We start from the raw sequence: 21,254 nt of genomic DNA, 5'->3' as shown, positions 1-21,254 counted from the left end.
TTAACGCATCCCTTACAAACTTAGTTTTTCTATACATGGCATGTCATGGTCTATATTGACAAGGCTTAAAATTTCGGAACCAGAGGCTAAACATTTCTAGGAGACTCGGGATTGTCCAGAGTCCAGACGAATGGACGTTTTTACAACCATAATATGGTATCTTTAACAAGGTTTAAGGGTCGAGTGTTACGACGTTTCGGTAGTAAATAAGCTTTGGAAGGGCTCGTGGTGTTTTTATTTCGAGAGCATTTCGGCGCGGGCTGATACGCGACACTGACTTTTAGGGTTTCCGTTCCGATGTTAGGGAGTTGACAAGAATCGAGACCAAGGCCTAACGTAGCCTTGTACGTACGCGCGTAAGTTAATGGGAAGTTAAGCTGACATCCATTCTCGTATCTCACTCGTACTTAGGGTTATAGTTAGTATGGGAATAAGGGCGGATTTACTAGAAATACTTGAAAAGTAGAACTAAGGCTGACCGAAGCTTAACGGTCCGCAACTGAAAGAGTTCTCTGGTTTCCTAAGGGCTTGTCCTTGTTGGTTGACACGTAAAGAACTCTTATCGATATTGCACTAAAGGTTAGAGGTTTAATTCGCAAACAAAAATTTAAGTTCCTGGAAAATAAAAACTAAAGAGCATAAACTAATTTCAAAACTTAAGACCTTTTTAGCAACTTTATGAGGGAATGAAAATCAATTTGGAAGAATGCATCTTTCTTTCTGGAATGTAGAAATAAAAAGTTAAAACTGGCGCGCGTAGTCCGGAAACCTTTTGGTGGGAACAATACAATCTCAAGTAATTTAGAAAGAGAGAAAAAGCGCATTAAAAGAAACTCGGAATTCCATTAGGGAATAGGGTATATACGGTGCTCCCACCATTTTCAGTTTATCGTTAGCGCCAAGAAATAACAGCTTTAGCCTTAGGGTAACAAAGACAAAAAAATTTTGATAGAATGTTTGAACCATTGTGTAGCTACCATTCAGAAGTTTGGCCGGAAACGTCATTTTATTTCACTACAAAACTTCTATTTTGCGCCATATCCTGTATGATGACGTCAATCCAAAAGTATAGTGACGTCAAATAAGGATTATAGACTAATAGATTAAGAATTATCAGGTGGGCCATTCACAGACTTCTACATAAATTTCTGTTCAACTAAAGTCATCCGTGACTGACACAATATGGCAAAACTCTTTCGTTTAGTGACTTGATGAGAAATTTCTATTCTTAATTGCGGACTCGCATTTTTAGGTCCATTTTTCAGACGTTATAGGGTCTTTTTAAAAAAAAAATTCCCACAGATCCAATATTTCTATTTCAAATTTTCCCAGATACAAAAGGCTTCCTTAAATCAATCAGTATTTCACATAAATTGATCAAACCGGAAATCAATTCCATAGAAATCCATTAATCAGAAGTTATCGTAGAGGCTAGACTTGATAATTTGAACCCCTTGACAGTTCACGAATGATGTAACCATTGGAATTATGGGTGCCTGGTGCAGGATTTAAGGCTTAACATCTGCAGCAACCTAATTCGAAATGCGGCATGTGCACTAGTGAAAAAAAAAAAAACATAAAAAACCCTAAGGAAAAAAGACGGGCCCGGAGTTTAACAAGGTCTTTGCCGCTAACTTTTTCTTTCTTCCTTTTCCCATACCTTATTTTTCCCCCACTTTTTTCCTGTTTCTCGTTCCCCTTGTGAAAGTTCTGTACTTTTCCGTAAGGGGGTCATTACGTTAATGGTCAATGGCTACAAGATGAGGGTAGAAGAAAGAGGAAGGGATGGAAAATTCTAGGTCCACGGTTGTTCCTACATATAACAACATAACCCTTTGAAAGGAACGAGATAATATTTAAAACCATTTTCATAAATCGAATTATTTAAGGTACAAAACACGTTTGTGGTTAGAGTCTCACTTTTTTAATCTAACTATGCAAGGGTGTACCATTATTTTGTAATTGAATGCAGTTTTGAAATCTAATCTTTAAGCAATACATCTTTGGTACAATTTTGCGTTTAAGGAGAGAGCTACGGAGTCGAACCCCCATACCTATAACGTTGTCTCTGTACCCCCACCTACGGCACCGAAGTCCTCCCAGCATCCTTAGCGTTTAGGTAGGGTTATACAGTACGGAATCTTAATGGATACCCCCTCTGTCTTAAAAATAGAAGCTAGTTCTCATACCGAAGGGTAGGGACGTGCGCGAGGGAGAGTTTCAGTGCCGCAGATTGCTATCATCATTTCTACTCCATCTTACCTCACTTCTCGCTGATTTCCCCACAACAGTCCTACCACATCTCACAATATATAGAACAGAATTTCCAGCGAGTATCCAACTTTTTTTCTTTTTCTTTTTTTTTTTTGGACCAAGGGTTAACTTTTCCCTTATATATATATTCTTACACAACCAATTGGGATACGGAAGTTTTTTTTTCGGTCTGGCGCTAAACAGTTCGAGTTACAATTAATGGAGGATTGTTAGACCCTTTTTTATTTTAAAGGTATCCTATGTACTTTTTTTATGTTCCTGATGTTACAAGGTACTCGAAGCGGGGAACGAACAAAACTTTAATAGACAATTATTTTCACTGGCGACCAGACGGAGTTTGAATGCAAGAACATTTCGGTCATTACTTTTAATTAATTTACTTAAGTTCAATGTGCAGATTAAAAGAGCCTATGTCGTAATTTCAATGCCTTAATTTCAAATAGGCGGCCATTTTGTCCTACGTCTCTAAGATACTTTAGTGAATATTTAATTAAAAATATTCCACAACTATTTTCCTCGAAATATTTTAACTAAATATTCACGAGTATTTTCTCCTCTATTTCATAGATATTGGGGCATGATTCATTGGGGGAATGGAATAAATTCGTACTAAGTATGAACGACGCGTGGAAAATCCACAGATCGGCACAAAAAGCGTCCCCTCAATCAATCGCAGCGAGTAAACACACGCTGACTCCGAAAATCCCCTCGGGTAAGTTGTCACAGATCTAAAGTCGGCGATTTTTGCTTCGGAATAAGAGAGGAAACCTTTTCAAAATTCCTTTTTCCCGACAACCTAAGGTTACACTATTGATCCTTTTCCCTTCCAGATTCTACGATTACGTAGAAGTTTATTCAAGGTAACTTGACGCGGCTATAGACTTAGGATAAAAGTATCCAGGTTTCGGGCTTCATTTAGGCCTACTACTAGTACTTCGTTCTCTAAGTAGCCTCCAGTAAAAGACTTCATTCAAGGACCAGAAAAAAAAAGAACTTTTCGGGTTTTGTTCGGTAAAGGTATATACATTTCTGTCTTTTCATTGGAGAGAAGAAAAAAAAAATTAGATAATGCACTATTGTAGCGCTAAAGCCGGAACGTTATCTTCCAAGAAAGTTATATTTTTAGGATGGATTTTCTTTTTCAGTTTGGTTTTAAAGTAATTTTGAGTAAATAGCTTGAGGGAAATGGCGAAAGAGTATTAGAGTTTCTTTAATTATAGCGCCTACAGGGGCTTTTTTTAATATTCTAAATTTGAAGCTGGAAGGACCAAGAATCGTTAACTGGTTGGTACGGAAATAGTTTAAGGCGACCCACTTTCACTTCATAGTTTAAGCTCTGCGAAGGTGCAAAGGTTATCAATATTAGGTTGAAATATACGGACGTTATTCCGCATGAAAGATAATATACATTTCAGGAAGCCATTTTACAAAATGGCCGCGGATCCCGCAAATCTTTTGTTGGTACCTACTACTAAAAGCAACACAGGGATAGATTTAATTTTAGAAGTAGGAATAGAGAACAGAGTAATCTGGGCGCGTGTCAAAGTCCCGGACGGAGGGGTATGAGAGAAGAGCCGGGTCATTGCGACAGAGGTAAAAAGGAATTACGTATTTTTCGCCGTCCTCGATCGTCAGCAACGTCATCAAAACGTAGTATATAAGTGAGCCAATAATATAATTTGAACTTTTCGTTACGTGTTGGAGGTAGGGGCTCTATACTGGGCTATGAGTCGGACTGAAGTAAATACTAAACGTTCTTCATTCATGCTTCTAAAATTAAATCTATCTCTGAGCAACGTCACAAGTAAACTTTCTACATATTACAACATCAAAAGGTATAGAAAACACAAGGATATATCGGTATAGAGGATCAAAGCTGATAAATCAAGAGAGATAAGTAGAAAAGTGACTAAGCTCAATCAGCTGCAGGTATAAAGTAAGTAAGCGAAGCATCGATACAAGGAGCGCGTTTGTTCAAACATTTCCAAGGAAAATGGATGGATAACTCCCAAGAATCTCCGAGAGTTCATACTCGATTTCACCCCCCCCCGTTTACTCTCAATATTTACAAAGAGATATACAGGTTTTGGAAGAGGAGAGTAAAGAATCAAGGGGATAGATGAAACGAAATGGGGTGTAAATATACAGTAAAGTCAATTCGAATTTTCCACGGCATAAAAAAAAATCTTTTCCGATTGCACAAAGGGGAAGCAAAGATCAAATAAAAGTCAAAAATGTATGGCGTAAACCAGCCATACCCTCCCTATTGACCAACCCGAGCCCTAACTTAAAAGTCGTGTTCACACAAAGAATTACATTGAAGAGAATAAAAGGTATTCGTGCAGGTTGTGCACAATTCCAGAAAGAAAGTATGAATTGTGTCACCTAGCGAGATTTTAGTGAAACCTTAAATTACTATTACTGACCTGATGATATATTAGGACAAATATATGTCCATTATCCCCAAATATATCGGCTATTACACCGCGCAATAACCAATGCAGCGACTTCTATTATCACCAACGAAATATTAGACAACTTACTTGTATAATACAAGTACAACTCCATAAAAATTACCCAATAAGAATTTCTAGTTTAAACATTGTTTACAACAAAGACACAGTTGAAAAATTTTGTCCTGCCTTTTAGATGCAGTAGACCAAAGTTTACGAAGCAACGAATTAGTAGCGGCAGTGGTTAAGATGCAACGGTTGTTTCCGAGCGAGCTAGATCCTCTTTGTTCTTTGCAGAATTCAGAAAATAATTCGCAGCTTCCTTCCGTAGATGGCTGTTGTGTATAGTTCAAGTTTCAATAAATGACCGAGTTTCAGTCTCAACGCCACGTGTTTTCATACTGCAAATAGAAAGTTAAACATTTGGTTAGGTGACGTACGCCTCCGTAAGAATTGAACATTAATGGGAGAATGGAACGGATTCGCAACAGCGATCCTGAGATTTCTACAATCATCCTTTAGGGTAGGGGTACAATCGAAGAAAATAAAGAATTGGGCTAATATCCGTTTTAGAGCTTTGTTTACCGATCTTAGGGTGGTAGGTACGGTTTTACAAGGCAACACGGATGGTAGGCGCTCGCTTGGTCAACTACCCAATTCGAGCGAAAGAAAACGTATTACTTCCTCCGGCAAAGGAGTCGTCCATGCTTGGAAATTGAACCGTAAAAGTCATGACAGGGACGCTACATACAGTCCAACCTAAAGCCTTTAACTAAAATATGGAGCAAATTTCCGGAGCTTGATTGTTCTTCCCGAACTAACTACTTCCTTTTCTTGGATCGCAATTTCCCAAACATCTAAAAAGTTTTGTTGCACCTAACTTTTTCTTATATACGCTTTATTTGCTTTAATTTCTTATTTTAGTTGGAAATTACTCAGGCTACTAAATTTTCAGTATCCTAAAAAGTACCTACTCCAAGGGGTCAGTCACTTGGCGTAATGGGAACACTTAATATCTAATGGTAGATGTACAGGGAATTTAAGTGGCTAGCCCCTCTTTGCACTCTTTCGAAAAATTGGTTTTAATTTCATCGTTTCCAAGCCTTATCTGAGAGCAGTATTGATCCAATTCATTACGTTGGAATAAGTTGTAGTAGTTGTTGAATTCAATCCAATTTAAACTTAATTAATAATATAGTGTGTTAAACAGCAGTTCAAACAGAATTTGGAAATGCATTTCTTATATTATGACTTTTGCGAAAAGGGAAAGATTGAAAATGAATAATGAAAATAATCTTTTTAAGTATTTAAATTTGTTTTCATCTTCTTTCTTCCTGGAAAACAAAAGGAAAAGTTACAAAGGTCGGAGTTTCATCAATACAATTACAAAAATTATTCTCTTTCAAATAAGATTTAATGATAATGAAAATTCTATTTTCCTTTTTAAATTGTTTTCATCTTCTCTCTTATTGAAAACGTAATTGCAAAGGTTATAAGGTCAAAAAATAATTTCTTACATGTACATTTATTGCCCTGATCGTCGCTAAGCATAATTCCTTTGTCCTAACTATAGTCACTTTGAAGAAACCAGCATTTAAGGTCAAAAGGTCAGGACATTTATTTTAAACGCTTGCTATAAGAGCCTACGTTTCAATCAAGGGAAACTGGACATAAAAATTTAAAAAACAAAAGAAAACCGAAAAAAAAATTCTTTTGTGACATGCGAAAATCGGACACGTCCCTGACTTCAGCTATTCTAGGACAATTCCAGGGGTTTTTTGGGTTTTTTTTATTTTTGTTTCAATAAAATCCTGAATCCTGAAAAACTCTCTTACACTCGTATCCCACTCCTAAATAAATAAAAATGCGATTCAACAAAAATTTAAGCGAAAAATTCTTCAGACAAGAGTGACATTCGGATTTCAATTCGATACCCTCCAAATAAAAAAAGGTGGTCGATAGGCTTAGAACCAAGCTAGAACTATCTGGATTTTGTGAAAGACGCGGGGAGACAAAAATAGAAGTTTGATAAATAGAATTCAGAGTCAAAACGAGTAGCTATGGGCGCTGGGGGATAACAAGAAGTTGCAAGCAGTCTGGCATAATAATCCAGAAACATTTCGACCGTGGTAGGAAGCCTAAAAGAGCACGAGAAATATTTCCAGGGACAGATCACAGCCCCAAAGAATACATAGAGCAAATAAGAATCATCGTGCAGCCATTTTCTCAAAGTATCTAGGCGGATTTTACCTCGCGAATATTCTATCTCTCTGTCTGTTGTATCTTGCATTGCTACCAACTAATCAAATCACAGTTAGAAAAACGTCATAATTAAGAGGCGTGACGGATAATAAGCTCTCAAGCCCGGCCCACAAAGTCCGTACAGAAACCAGCATGGGATATTTGTGGAGACAATAATTCTTATTAGCTGTATGAATTACTGCTCACATAGATAAAAAAGGCAGTGGACAGATCCCGAATGGAACATAGAAATGTATAAATAATAAAAAAGGGTTGAAATACTTGTATAGTGGAGAAAAAAATTTAAATGTCTAACATAAACGTCTCGAAAAAGTAATAGACCAAGTTCATAAATGGCTTTCACGTTGTTGGGAACCAATGTGAAATTAAACCTCCACGACTTATGAGTTCTTAAGAAGAAAGAACATCAAGAAAGGCTTAAAACGTTACACCAAACTTCCCTGCAGGCTTGATCTCCCTTGGTTTTACGTTAAGGTCTTTCTGTCATTTGATCGGTCTGGTGAAAGCAATATGGTCAGACGTAAAAAAAGTATTGAATTTATAAGCCAATTTCGACTAGAAATATTTTAGAAAGACAGTTGGCACTCAAATATCAGTCTCACGTTCCTCGAGCGACGCAATATCGTGGATCGAATTTAAAAGGAAGAAAGGCAATATAAGGATTGCGATATGAAGTCCGATTAGCTTTTCTAAGAAAAAGTACTTTGAAAATATATCGAAATGTCCAAGGTTGTGGGACGACCGTATGAGGTTTGTAATAGAATACCTTCCTTGGAAATCTAATTGCCCAGTTTGCTTCAACCCAAGAGATTTAGAAAGATGAAGAAATAACTGAAGAATCGTTTTCCAGTTTCATAAAGTCTGCCTGGACAATTTGATCGGAGCCAAGTGATGAAACACTTTTCTTTTGTTCCAATATGATTTATTAAATGAACATTTTTTACTTGTTTTATTGACGCAGTCACTATCGGAAATTGGTAGGGATTTCCCTTAAAAAACATCCACTTTAAACTAATAATAAAAAACTAAAGGCCTTTCATAATCTAACACCCGGTAAAGGGTGAAATTTAAATCGATTCATTTAAAATTAAATTACAATTGCATTACTACTAAACTTTCTACGGATAATTTTATACCCTACACCATGGAGGGGGGCTGTAAATATTTGTTAAATTAGTATGTTAAACGCTTGAACTTACTGGGATTAATTATTAATTTATGATTAAATACATTAAAACTAAGTCAACTTGTAGAACAGAACAATTGCACGCTGCATTTCAATTAGCAAGTTATTAACAAGTGACATTTCTTATATTTACCTTATGTGAAAATATTGAACGTGTCTTCAGAGCAGCGCGGCAAATTTAGCTAGGCCTACATTGGCATACACGACAAGAGGTATAGGCGGCATTGGGAACAAGGCCTCGACAAAACAGGCACCGATATTAAATCGACCATAGGACTAATATCATTATGCAGTTTAGCCAAAGACCGATATTGTATTATAAGTTCGGTGGCCTGCAATGTCGATTCTAGGGGGAATTTAGCTCGACGTACAAGGTTTCCACTTCCCTATACTAATAGCAGGTGCACGGCTTCCCCGCAATGTCAAAGCTAGCTAGTTCAATTATTGAAACTGCATGGGAAATATAACATAAAACTGTATATATCGGATTCAATGTCGATGCTAAATACGCCATATAGACTTAAACCGCCTACAAAAAGTAATTTGATACATGAACTGGAGAGAGAGAGAGAGAATAATTTTAGTTGAATTAATTTCAGAAATTTCCATACGTCTGACTCATTCAAAATTTACAGAGATAACGAGACTTGAATGGAACAAAACTCGATAATTATTTTTACGTGAATACGACTCGCACCAATTTTTTTTATTGTTATTTAGTGGGCGTATAACAATTGCCATCAACAACGCCTACTTAAATAATATGTAGGGGCAGGGATAGATTTAATTTTAGAAGTAGGAATGGAGAACAGAGTAATCTGGGCGCGCGTCAAAGTCCCGGACCCCCTTCCACGGGATAGCGACAGAGGTAAAAAGGAATTACGCATTTATTTTACGCCGTCCCCGTCAGCAACTTCATCAAAACGTAGTTCAAGTGAGCCAATAAGATAATTTAACCTTTTCGTTACGCGTTGGAGGGAGGGCCTCTATACTGGGCTATGAGTCGGACTGAAGTAAATACTAACCGTTCTCCATTCCTACTTCAATAATTAAGAAAATCCCATCAGGGATTTTCTATTTATACTCAATCCGAAATCGTAATGTTAAACTCTATGGACCTTAACATTATGAGGTGGAAAAATTTTTGCGAGTTAGACCCAAGGTTTCGCGACCAAGGGGGTACACTTTTTTCATAGCCTAACTTTACAGCACTAGCAAAGGCTGAAAAGGTATAGTATCAAAGCATTTACCGGAAAACGCATTTAAAAAAAATCAAAAAATTAAACAGAAAACCAGATATTTCCATAATATTGAAATTCCTTTTGTCAAATCTCCGGTTGTAAATAAGATGGCTTCTTACAACACGCAAATCTAATAGACCAAAATGTCCTCTTTAAACTAGTGTTCTTGAATTTTCCCTAATTCCAAAGCATTTTCCGGAAAACGCATTTAAAAGAAATCCAAAAAAATAAACAGAAAACCAGATATTTCCATAATATTGAAATTCCCTTTGTCAAATCTCCGGTTGTAAATAAGATGGCTTCTTGCAACACGCAAATCTAATAGACCAAAATGTCCTCTTTAAACTAGTGTTCTTGAATTTTCCCTAATTGCAAAGCATTTTCCGGAAAACGCATTTTAAAAAAATCAAAAAATTAAACAGAAAACCAGATATTTCCATAATATTGAAATTCCTTTTGTCAAATCTCCGGTTGTAAATAAGATGGCTTCTTGCAACACGCAAATCTAATAGACCAAAATGTCCTCTTTAAACTAGTGTTCTTGAATTTTCCCTAATTGCAAAGCATTTTCCGGAAAACGCATTTAAAAAAAATCAAAAAATTAAACAGAAAACCAGATATTTCCATAATATTGAAATTCCTTTTGTCAAATCTCCGGTTGTAAATAAGATGGCTTCTTGCAACACGCAAATCTAATAGATCAAAATGTCCTCTTTAAACTAGTGTTCTTGAATTTTCCCTATAACGATTAAAGTTTATTTCAAATTGCAATACATATAATAATTTCTAGTTTCTGGCCGCTTGTGGGTTTGAAAGTGTCGCGGATTGTGTATAAATGCAGTTTTTTAAGGACTGCGAAGCAAAACTCGTTTTTGTATAATTAAATCTATCCCTGGTCGGGGTTAAAGGTCAATAAAAACTTTTAAAATTAAATCATTAGAAGCAGGGTTCCAATTCAGAAAAAAATGAAATCCGGAAAAAGAAAAGAAAAACGGTAGTTGGATTTGGTTTTTTAACAAAAACTCCGGTTTTTTTAACATAGATTGCAAAGGGATCAACTGTGCAAAGAGTATAGTATAATTAAGCCAATAATTAGTATAATTAAGATTCGATTAATACGAGCATACTGTAGGCCTTTCTTCGGTCACGAACCCAAAATACGAAGAATTTAATACCCCAAGAAAATACACTTAAATTTACAAATAAATTAAAGTGCCATCATTAGAGTAAACAAACAGGGTAATAAGAGCAAATCCATGAATATACCCAAACAAGTCAACTAATCCAAGCATTCATTTCAAAAATATTCATTCAACTTCCAAAAACAAGTCAACATTCGGATAAATACTAAGTAAAGCCTTAGAAAATCATCCTTCTTTTGTCTCCCCTTTTTCAAAACTTTCTAGGATTATTAGGCCTATAAGGACAATTCGTATGTGTTTGCTTTTCCTCCATGCTCCGTTTTTTTATTCGGTCTGACGTCTGATATCGCAAACGAAGCCACAATGTTTGTTAACTCTTTTGAGGAAAATTGCCCCTCGCGAATACCATGTTCCTGACCATCATCCCTCTCCTCTCTCCAGCCTGCCCTAGCCATCTGATTTATACTAAACCATGGACATCATAAAGACCTAAACTCAAAGGCCTCGGTTAAGGCAAAGGCTTAGGGGACAGCGGGTAACTTCCTCTAGTATTTTTGATATCTATCAGCGATAGCAGCTAAAAACTGTGGAAACTAGAGCGAGGAGGAGAGGTTCACGCAACTCTGGATTTTTATGCCAAGAAAACTTTCCAAGGCATATAGGCTATATAATAACTTCCAGAGTGATGCGGGCGTATTTTCTGTATACTGGTTAAAAAGGCTTTGGCGCCAGACAGTCGGGAATCAACGTATTATATTCCATTTTTTTATTCCTCTTAGAAGGCCATCCTATTCCCTAAAGTCTTCATAAGATTACAATAAAGATATTTTAAGTGCGTGTGACGCTGGAAAAATATTGGTCATAAGGTTATATAGCTGTTTGCCAGACTTCATTTAAAAGTACATATCATAACCATATCTGGAAAAAGAAAATAGAAGCGACACTGGAAATGTTTCCCTTCCGAACTTTCTGCGTTCTATTATTGCTGAATAGTAAGGGACATATAAGTTTTACGTTGGAAGGCCCAATCTCATAATGCAAACCACTATGCCTTAAAACTTAAGCAGACAAAAATAGATCCTGGAATCCTAGATCAAAGTCACAGAAGAACAAAGTCGGCATCATGCATTTTGCCTATAGCTTCTTTGCGAATATGTAAGGGACAGTAAATTCTCTTAGAACTTTAGTCTTTACGTCATTTTTAGCTGACAAAATAAAATTTTATTATTTTTCTAAGCCATTGTCCGAAGTATATTAAGAAGAAGGTAAAGTAATTTCTTAAAATTTCCTTCAATAATCCCTGAAATTTCTAGATTTTCGTTGTCTTTGTTAATTTACTTGCCAGGAGTTCTTAAAATTCAAATTGGTCGAATTTACGAGCTTACGACTACAACTGATTCTAGGAAGTAACAGAATAGGATAAATATACGACCAAGGCCTAATGGCAAGGCCTAAAAAGCAAGAAAGGGTAAAAAGCTATCCGTTCGTTTGAAAGGACATCTCCCTACCTAAATTTAAATATCTTTAGGCGGGAACTAAGGCCATGGAGCTGGGCCGAGTAAATGATCCGTTAAACGAAAGAATTTAAAACTTTCGGTAGTAATAAAACTAAGTCTAACCCTCGCCCTGTTTCAAAATACAGCCATTATGACTTTATAACACGCGCTATTTGCGAGCGTAGCTTATAAAAGCGGGGACGAAAGAGGATTGGCGCAACTTTCAAAGTACCGAGTAAACAAAGAGCTTAGGTTAGGTTTGACCGTACCAGGTTATTAAAATATTTAGAATCCGTTTTTAATGGAGTTTTATCAACAGATGAATCTGGTATTTGCGTGAACTTTTTGGAGGATAAGAATTTCAAAAATTGCAAGGATTTTCGATTATTTATGGTCCAAACATTCTCGAAAAAAACTTGAAAAACTAGTTCAAATAATACTTAGTACAAATACACTTGAAAAAACTCTTGTTGAAAAGTAGCAAAAAAAATTATTCGCCCTAAAGAAAAGCTCTTGAGAACAAAAGAAAAAATAAAACTCATTCAATCCAATGTATCCTTCCAAACACTGCCCTGACTGAGAGACAAAAATCATTTCTGAAAACAGGGAAGAACCTCAAAACCACAGCCCTATCTATATTGTAGATCAAAGTCTAGTCTAATATCAAAACGGGCACCAATGGGGAAAACTCAGCGACCTGATTGAACAAACAAAACCAAAAGCAAAAAAAGAGCATAAAAAAACCCAAATCTCTCTTGGAAGGCGCACAAAAGAAAACCAAAGCAAGGGTGAACAGAACCTGCGGCTACAACGCAACTTCTCAAGCATGGCTGAGTAGAAACAAAAGGAAATACTACCTAGAAGTAGAAACAAATAAGGCAACAAAAGGAGAAAAAAAATGCCATGCCCGAGGACAAGGTTAGTTATGAAGGTTGGAAATATTCCCTTTCGAGATGCAGGTACTATTCACTAAGAGGTTGCTATCTATTCGAGGGTGCTATCTCGTTGGGTGCCTTGGTTTGCCCTAAATTTCAATTGAAAGCCCCGTTTAAAAGTAGGAATTTTGGTGTTATAAGTTTGTCACTGGATACAAACTGGAGCTTGTCATGAAGTGACGTAGGTGAAACGTCTTAAATTCTCGTAAAGCGACGCCTGGTGAGACGCTGTCAAAGGCTTAGTACAGACTAAATAGGAAGGTGGAAGTCCTGCAAAACAGAGTGTGGTCAATTCTCGCTTGTCGTTCTCGAACTAGCTCGAGCTGTAAGTCTCTCTAGCATCACGAAGTATATGAAGTGTCATACTTATGGAAGGAACATATCTTATAAACTTACGTAAAAAGTAATTGAAGAGAAATTTTAAAAGAGAGTATAAAGACCGAAATAAAGGGTGTATCAGAGCCTTTCCAATTTGAATAAAGGCTTTCCTAAAATCATCAAGGCTTTTGACCTTTAAGTTGAATATCGGCAACTACAATATGTCCATATTTATGCCTTCATTCATTCCAAACTAGGCGAACGTACGGGCCAAATATTTCAACAGCTTGTAAAGTGTACTCCTAAAGGGGAACTCGGACGATCTCTGATGCTTATTGACTCCTAAAAAAGAGTCATCGGAACTAGCAGCTTCCGAGGAAGAAGGGAAAACCGAATCGTATAGAGATGAAATATTTGGGCAATATCTATGCTAAAATGAACGAATCAGATACCAACGCCAGATACGTATGGGGATGAAAAGAAGAAGTCCAAGCTGCGTAGGAGCGAAGCTTAAGCAATTCTCTCCATCTTTCTTCTACCATCTCTTGGTGGCAATATAATAACTCGGGTATGAATGACGCCATGGGGTTGCGTGAAAGAGGGGGTGACGCGTTAGCAGACGAAATGGTTGAGAGACCATTAGAAAAAAAGTATGTCAAAACAGGGATAGATTTAAATTTTAGAAGTAGGAATGGAGAACGTTGTTTTTACTTCAGTCCGACTCATAGCCCAGTAAGGAGCCCCTCCCTCCAACACGTAACGAAAAGTTTAAATTATCTTATTGCATGGCTCACTTAAACTATGTTTTGATGACGTTGCTGACGAGGAAGGCGAAAAATAGGTAATCGCTTTTTACCTCTGTCGCTATGACCAGCCTCTTCTTTCATACCCTCCCTTCCCGTGGAAGGGGGTCTGGGAGTTTGACGCGCGCCCACATTACTTTGTTTTCCATTCCTACTACGAAAATTACATCTATCCCTAGCCAAACCAACCAGGGATGTGCAATTATATTACAGACGTAGGAAGATAAGTTCCTCGATTTCCATTTCAAACATTATTCGTAAAATGTTTATTTTTGGCTATAGACGGGCCTTAATGCTTTTGGGTTTCAATATTCCGTCATCTTCAAAAATGGCGGCCCGAAAACTAATAAAAATCTCCGGACGGGTCCCTTTGCTGAATAGTTTTTTTTTAAAGAAAACTTCCATACGTTTTCAACCATATCATCTACAACTGCTGGAATATAGTGAGTCGGTGCGCCTGCTGCTGTCAGAATATGAAAAGTGCCTTCGCGCCTGACTGCGTCAAAGATGAAAAGAGCGCGGGCATCCCTATCCTCCGCCAGCCAGAACTCCCCTTCAATATTCCTAGGACGCGCTTTGCTCCAATTGTTTTTCGATATTTATAGACAGATAGATCTATGTATACAAGTGAACGTTTCGGACCGAAGAAAGTGTGGATTTTTCGGAACTGCGATTTTTTTTCTTTTCATCTCTTCTCTTCTCTAGATACTGCTTAGTTATTTCTCCATTTTTTATCGATCACCACGCATTGGGATTCTTGCAGAGGTGTAACTTACAAGGGAAACTCTTAACAACATAATAATAATAATAACATACAAAATATTTCCTAGGCCTATGTTATAAATATTTTCAAAGATGCAAATACGGTATAAAAAAAAATGCTGTTTATTTTAGAAGAAAAAAAAACGGTATAGTGCTCACCAAGAAGAGCGAGCTAGGGTTACAGTGTCCAGGAAATTTTAAGGGCCCCAAATTCTTCCTTTTTATATAGAACGACAGAATATGTAAATCTAATCCAAGGGGACTTCTATGAAACTATATTTTTGCCCAGAGGCTATGGAGCTGCCTTGTTTCGTTGTTTACTTGCAAAGTTAGGGGTGAAGTACATGTATAGACATAAGTATGTAAGGGTAAGTTTTCATAGGAGAGGTCTGGTTACATTTTAAATGCCGTTTTTCATTGATGTATCCTATGGAGACATTTTATTGTATGTTTTATTTAAAATGTATCGCGTTATATCTTCGTACATTTAAACAGAAGCGTCGAGACTTGGTGGTAATCTGGTTAGTTTTAAAGGGGTCCGTACCTTCTAGGGGGCCCGGGCCACCTGCAAGGCCTGTCTTGATGGGGCCTCCAAACTCTCTCGATGGTCTTGTGCCTTATTTCATTTGCAGTAGTTTAAAATCAGACGTGCATTTTCATGCGGCTTGATCGGTTGCCGTCCAAAACAATAGCGTTCGCACTTACGCTAACCATAGTCTTATGGCGCATTTCTATATTCCTAAAAACACGCTTTCTTTCTTTCGCAATTCGCATCCTATTTCCATTATATAAAGCTATAGTGCACACTAGTAAAGAAGCTTTTTAGCGAGAAAAAAGAAAAAAGTTCTCTTAGGTTATTTTTCTCTTTGGGCTGTTTCAACCCTATTTTTTCACCCATTGGTGTTTTTGCAGAATTTCACAAAGGGGATAGTCCCCCTCCCCCTAAGCTTTATTTTTAAGGGAGTTTCAGACGTGCGAGCTTATTTCTATTCCTTCCATTTTTTTTGTCCGTGTAGAAGCGAATCTAGGAAATAGAACACGAAATGGATTTGGAGGTTTTAAATTTTTTACTTGGCAAAAAAAGGTTTCGTCTATTTTCGACAAACTTAACTTAAGAAGGCCAATTTCATTTACTTTTTAGAGATTTTTTTTTTCGCGCCGAGATTTGAATTTTCATTTCTTTGAGCGCCTTGAAAGTTGACGACAGACTTAAGAGATTGATGACACGGTATATCAAAGAAAACCAAATTGGGTTTTTTATAAAAAAAAAAACTTTACTTGTAAAATTTATATTTATACAACTTCGCCTCGAAAGTTGAATATCTTAAATCTGGCAAATACGATCTTCATTTAATTTAAATATGTTATTAGGCGTATAAAACACCATCAGAAACCATCTAGCGTATACCGGGAACGGCCTTAAAAATTAGTCATAAAAGAAATTAAACCTGAGAAAGATATCGAAAATGACTTAAATTATTGCATATATTCAACTTAGCCTCGAAAGTTAAATATCTTAAATCTGGCAAATACGATCTTCATTTAATTTAAATATGTTATTAGGCCTATAAAACATTATCAGAAACCATCTAGCTTATACCGGGAACGGCCTTTAAAATTAGTCATAAAAGAAATGAAACCTGAGAAAGTTCTCGAAAATGAATTAAATTATTGCATTATATTCTGGTTTTTCAAAGTTGCGTCGTATAGCAATCTATTGTTAATTTTTGTTTAATTACACCAAGTATTATGTATTGTTGGATAGGTAAGAAAAAGAACTATTATATACTCAAATGGGTATTACAGCTATTTCAGAATACGAATTAAATGTTGTTATTGGCTTTTATGAAATGTTAATGTAATCAAAATTTTTGTGTCTGGACAACGTGTTCTCGCTGAATGGTTTTAATATACTATGTTTTAAATTATTAGCCATTATAATCAAATTTAATGACTTTGTTGAAATTTTTAAAATCCCCAACCTTTTTGGACCATTTTGAAATCCCCGGAGTTTTTTGACCAATTTTACGATTCCGGATTCCCTCAAGTTTTTGGACCATTTTGCAATTCCGAGGTTTTCCGTGTGCGCCATTCGCTTTCTGCGGGAATGATAGTTACGCCACTGGTTACAACACTCCAAAGTGAGGTACAATAAGAATTGGGATGAAGAGAATTGACTCCAGAGCTGGGAATTCAATTTAACTATGTACAATATTTTTGGCAGTTTCTATAATATGAAGCGGAACATAAGACGATAAACGTCTTCAGTATAATAGAAAGGGAAATAAATCAATTTTGACTCATCCCGTATCTAAAATTAATCCGGACAATGTTAAAACGAGATTGACAAAACTTTTATCGGAAAAACTTTGGCTAGCTGGTTTGATACACACGTGGAAAAATTCCATATAGTCGCAAAAACATTATAGGAAAATACAAGAACCAAGCCTAAAATATCGATTCTGATTACATATCTCTTTCAAGAGAATATCTAGCAAAGTGGGACAGTGTCGACATCTAAACTCCCCCCTCCCCGCTTTAATCAATATCTAAGAAGGCTAAAACGTCCCCAAAAAAAAAGCCAATATTACTAAGAAGAAAGAACGGGGCGAAACCTTTTTCAACTAAGATTGGATTTCAACCAGCGTTGTACAACTGCTGGCTGATATAAAACATTGAAAATCAATATAAGTTTCAAGTTAAAACTACATTACACTCAAGCCTCTGTTAAAAAAAACCCTGATTAAAATTTTCTCTCAGAAGATTTTTTTAATACTAGGGTAAGGGATTTCGTCAGAATATAGAGAAACTTTGAGGAGTTAGAACTTTTCAAATTTAAATTTCGATGATGTCACAAATAATGGTCCTATATCCAAAAATACAATTTTATTTTTTTTATCAAATTAAGCGACTTGTTAATAATTTCGAAATTAAATCTTAATTTATTCATATTTAATTCTCTAGTTAAATAAACTTAATGAATTTTAAGAAAGTTCCCACTCGTTAAAAGCAGGAACTTAATTCACTTTTAGATATACTTCCTTCGCTTTCAATTAAAAGAATAATTTTCTTAATAATTTAAATAAGCTACCCTAGTATTAAAAATGAAAACGAAAATGAAAGAAAAATTTGCAATTCAGGAAAATTACGAAATTTTTGGGTTTCTTTTCATTTCGAATATCTAGTAGCTTTCATACGAAGCCAGGTAGAAAAAAATACGAATAAACTTTTAAAAACCTGGGGAATTTCAATGTTTGTTTAATTAAGATATTGAATGGATACAGGAATGGATTTTGAGCACGTTACATAATTTCCCCGAGGATTTAATTTTAGCCTTTCGAATTCCCCCCCCCCTCCAATTCATATTTGCATTAAGAAAACTAATTTTTGTACAAAACCGAGAGAGGTGAAATTTTTCTATAGCTCAAATATATGTGTACAAACTAAATATTCCACATTTACCCAGAACCAAAGGTACTTCCGGTATATACGTAACAATCGAAACATCCGCGCTAATTAGCATAAACAAACTTTGGGGGCGTCAGAACTCTGCCAATTAGAAAATAAGGAGAGATCTTGAGGATGTGATAACTATACAGGGTGTTTCTGATAAGACTACCATAAATTAAGGGAAATGTTCTTTGGGAAATCAATTTTGAGTCCAAAATGTAACACCTATGATAATTTGCCGTCCGGGCCACAGTTTGTGAGTTAAAATTTGAGTATTTTAGGGATGACCCCTTAATTAAATTACAAATCATTGTCTAAATCAGTTTCTTAATGAAATTTAAGGGTTCATCCGTAAAATACTCCAATCTTAACTTAAACAGCAAAATGCCATAGAAGTTACATTTTCTACTCGACCAGGTCTTGAAAAATTCAGGATTTAAAATAAAAATAATAATAATAATAATAATAATAATAATAATATTTCAAGAAGTCTTTGGTTAAATACTTGGAGGGTTTCATCACCGAACAAAATACTTTCCAAATGTCACGAAGGTCATACACGTGCAAGAATTATCCGCAATTATGACTTTACTGTTTAACTAAAGTCTCGTAAAGGTAAACAAAGGCGGACAAAAGGGCACGATAGACTTGTACTCGTTTATAGAGCATATAAACCACAATTTCTCCAAAATCGAAAACCCTATTGGTAACCCGCTAAAGTTTATCCCAATGGAGCGAGGCTGCGCAGGCAAATCCTTTTGTCAGAATCAATCTACGGGGGCTATCCGAGTAAAGCCCAGAATTTGGGAAGGGAAAAAGGGGTATGGCAGTCCCTTTAGACTAAAGCCTTCAGGGTACTCCCAAGGGTTCGGGGACTTTTGCAAAGACGACTAGCTCCAAAACACAGGCACCATCGGCTCCAGAAAGAGCTAGGAAGGCCTTTCAAAACCCTTTTATACAGATTTCTCACTCCCTCAAACATTAACCCTGGATTCCCTGGAAAGAAATAGACTAAAGCGAAGTTCTCTCTTATACAAAATAGACAGTAGTGGTTCTGATCCGTTTTAATAAAGGCGACAAGAAACGGAATTAAGAAAATATCCTTAGTATGGAGAGCTTTCAGTTGGAGGAGGAGCCGAGTCTCGTGCCATAATTTACGCTGCCACATTGGTGGTTTTAAGCAGGAATGAAGCTGAGACCATGGACCCAATATGGCTACCAGAACAGCGGTAAGACTTGGGAGGGTGTGACGTGCTACTATCCCATCTGAAAACTCTCTATAGAGAAAATAACTCTACTAAAATTGAATGAAGGAAAGGGCTTCCTGGACCCAGGACATATCAACACTTTCGCGAGGAATTGTGGTGTGTATTAAGGATAATGAAATATTTCAGGTGGAAAAATAGTAAAATAATTGAATATTTCTGCATGAATACTTTCGTTTAATTTACTTCAAACCTCACCCGAAAGCTGTATTAGCTATTCCCACTTGAATTGGTGTAAAATGGGGCGAGTTCTAAAATGCCAAAACACTGTCGTACACAAAACAATTGCGATGGTTAAAATATAACAATTTTGTTTTATTTTCTACTCAATAATTCGAAGAAATGTGCACGGTGCAATATTATAGTATAATGAACGATTGAAATTCAGAAGAGAAATATTCAGGTTTATACTCTAATGAACGAGCTTCGATGTCTGTGGTGAGCGACGCGCTTTAGATAGCAACCTAACGCGGTTAGATGATGTAGACTCATCATTGGTATCTATTCAAATACCAAATGAAAGGTTTTTGAACTGAGCTCAAGGCTAATAATTAATCCATTTGAATCGAGGGATCAGTCACTCAGCGTATGCGGTGTACGACAGGGATTACCTATAATATTTAAGGTTCTACCCTTGATGGTACTAAAATGATAACGCGTAATTCGTAATCGGTGTAGAGGAAATCTGAGAGTGATTGGCCCCTCGATTTAAAATAAATATTAGATAGTTTAACAAATTGATCAAAATTGGGTATTTCTTCCACAAATACTACAATACTAATTAAAATAATCTGAACATTTGACTCAAAATTGGGTATTTCTTCCACAAATTCTACAATACTAATTAAAATAGACGGATTATTTGACTCAAATTTTCCTATAGAACACCTTGCATATCAAATTATAATTAACCTATATAAGCGTACAAGGTCAAACTAAAGCTAAACCTTACCAGAAACACGTACACAAACTAATAAACTATGACAAATCAGACAGAAAATAAATGAAAACTACCTATCCCTACATCTATCTTAAATATATATTCAATGACATATTTCCTAAGGCTAAGCATTCTCCAAATCCTTTTCCACAAAATGAAGTACGATACAGTTACAAATAATCCGTCATAGAAATAAGAGAGGCGCTGCACGAGGGGCTAATCACTATCAGATTTCCTGTACAGCGATAACGGATTACGCGTAATCACCTTAGCACTGTCAAGGGTAGTTCTGACTTTTAAAGATTACAAGTAATCCCATTAGTACAGTTAAAGGTATGACCTTGTACACCGAATATGCCGAGTGACTGGCCCCTCGTCGCCGCCGCCGCGTTGCAGGAAGGTGTTGAATAAATGACACAACACCTGGTTCGAGAACCGCCCACGCGTATCTCGAGAAACGTGGGCCATACTCGATACTAAAACGAGAAAACTCTCCGAGATGCGAAAGCCTCGAGTTTGGATATCCTAGGTAATGATCTCCAGGTACATTTTCCTTACCTTACCTACATAAGGATGACATCACCGAACGCCTAAACCAATCACGTAATCGATACCGAAGAGCGCGGGTATTTTATACTTATTTTGTTCACGTAAGATAAAAAGTAACGTTTCAACCATTAGTACGCGGCTTTTTCCGATAGTTTAATACTTATTTCTGTGGTAAAAC

The 21,254-nt window shown here is 36.4% G+C and overlaps 1 protein-coding gene and 1 long non-coding RNA gene across 3 annotated transcripts in view; both read right to left on the bottom strand.

Moving 5' to 3' along the window:
* cpx (synaptic transmission protein complexin) overlaps positions 1–21,254 on the bottom strand; it is a 151,623-nt gene that overhangs the window by 122,721 nt on the left and 7,648 nt on the right. For both annotated transcript variants that reach the window (XM_089852446.1, XM_089852445.1), the window contains one exon: positions 4,917–5,128. The gene's annotated coding sequence lies outside the window, so the exon portion shown is untranslated. The remainder of the gene's footprint in view (positions 1–4,916; positions 5,129–21,254) is intronic.
* Positions 14,510–16,048, bottom strand: LOC149623507 (uncharacterized). The gene is made up of 2 exons (XR_016374909.1): positions 16,007–16,048; positions 14,510–15,896 (listed from the first exon to the last, which is right to left on the bottom strand). It is a non-coding gene; the product is annotated as an uncharacterized LOC149623507 (long non-coding RNA).

This window comes from Phalangium opilio, unplaced genomic scaffold, assembly GCF_054372755.1.
Source record: "Phalangium opilio isolate 3A_F unplaced genomic scaffold, DU_Popi_V2 ptg000113l_1, whole genome shotgun sequence".
Lineage (NCBI taxonomy): Eukaryota > Metazoa > Arthropoda > Arachnida > Opiliones > Phalangiidae > Phalangium > Phalangium opilio.
This window is presented reverse-complemented; position numbering and strand designations above follow the sequence as displayed.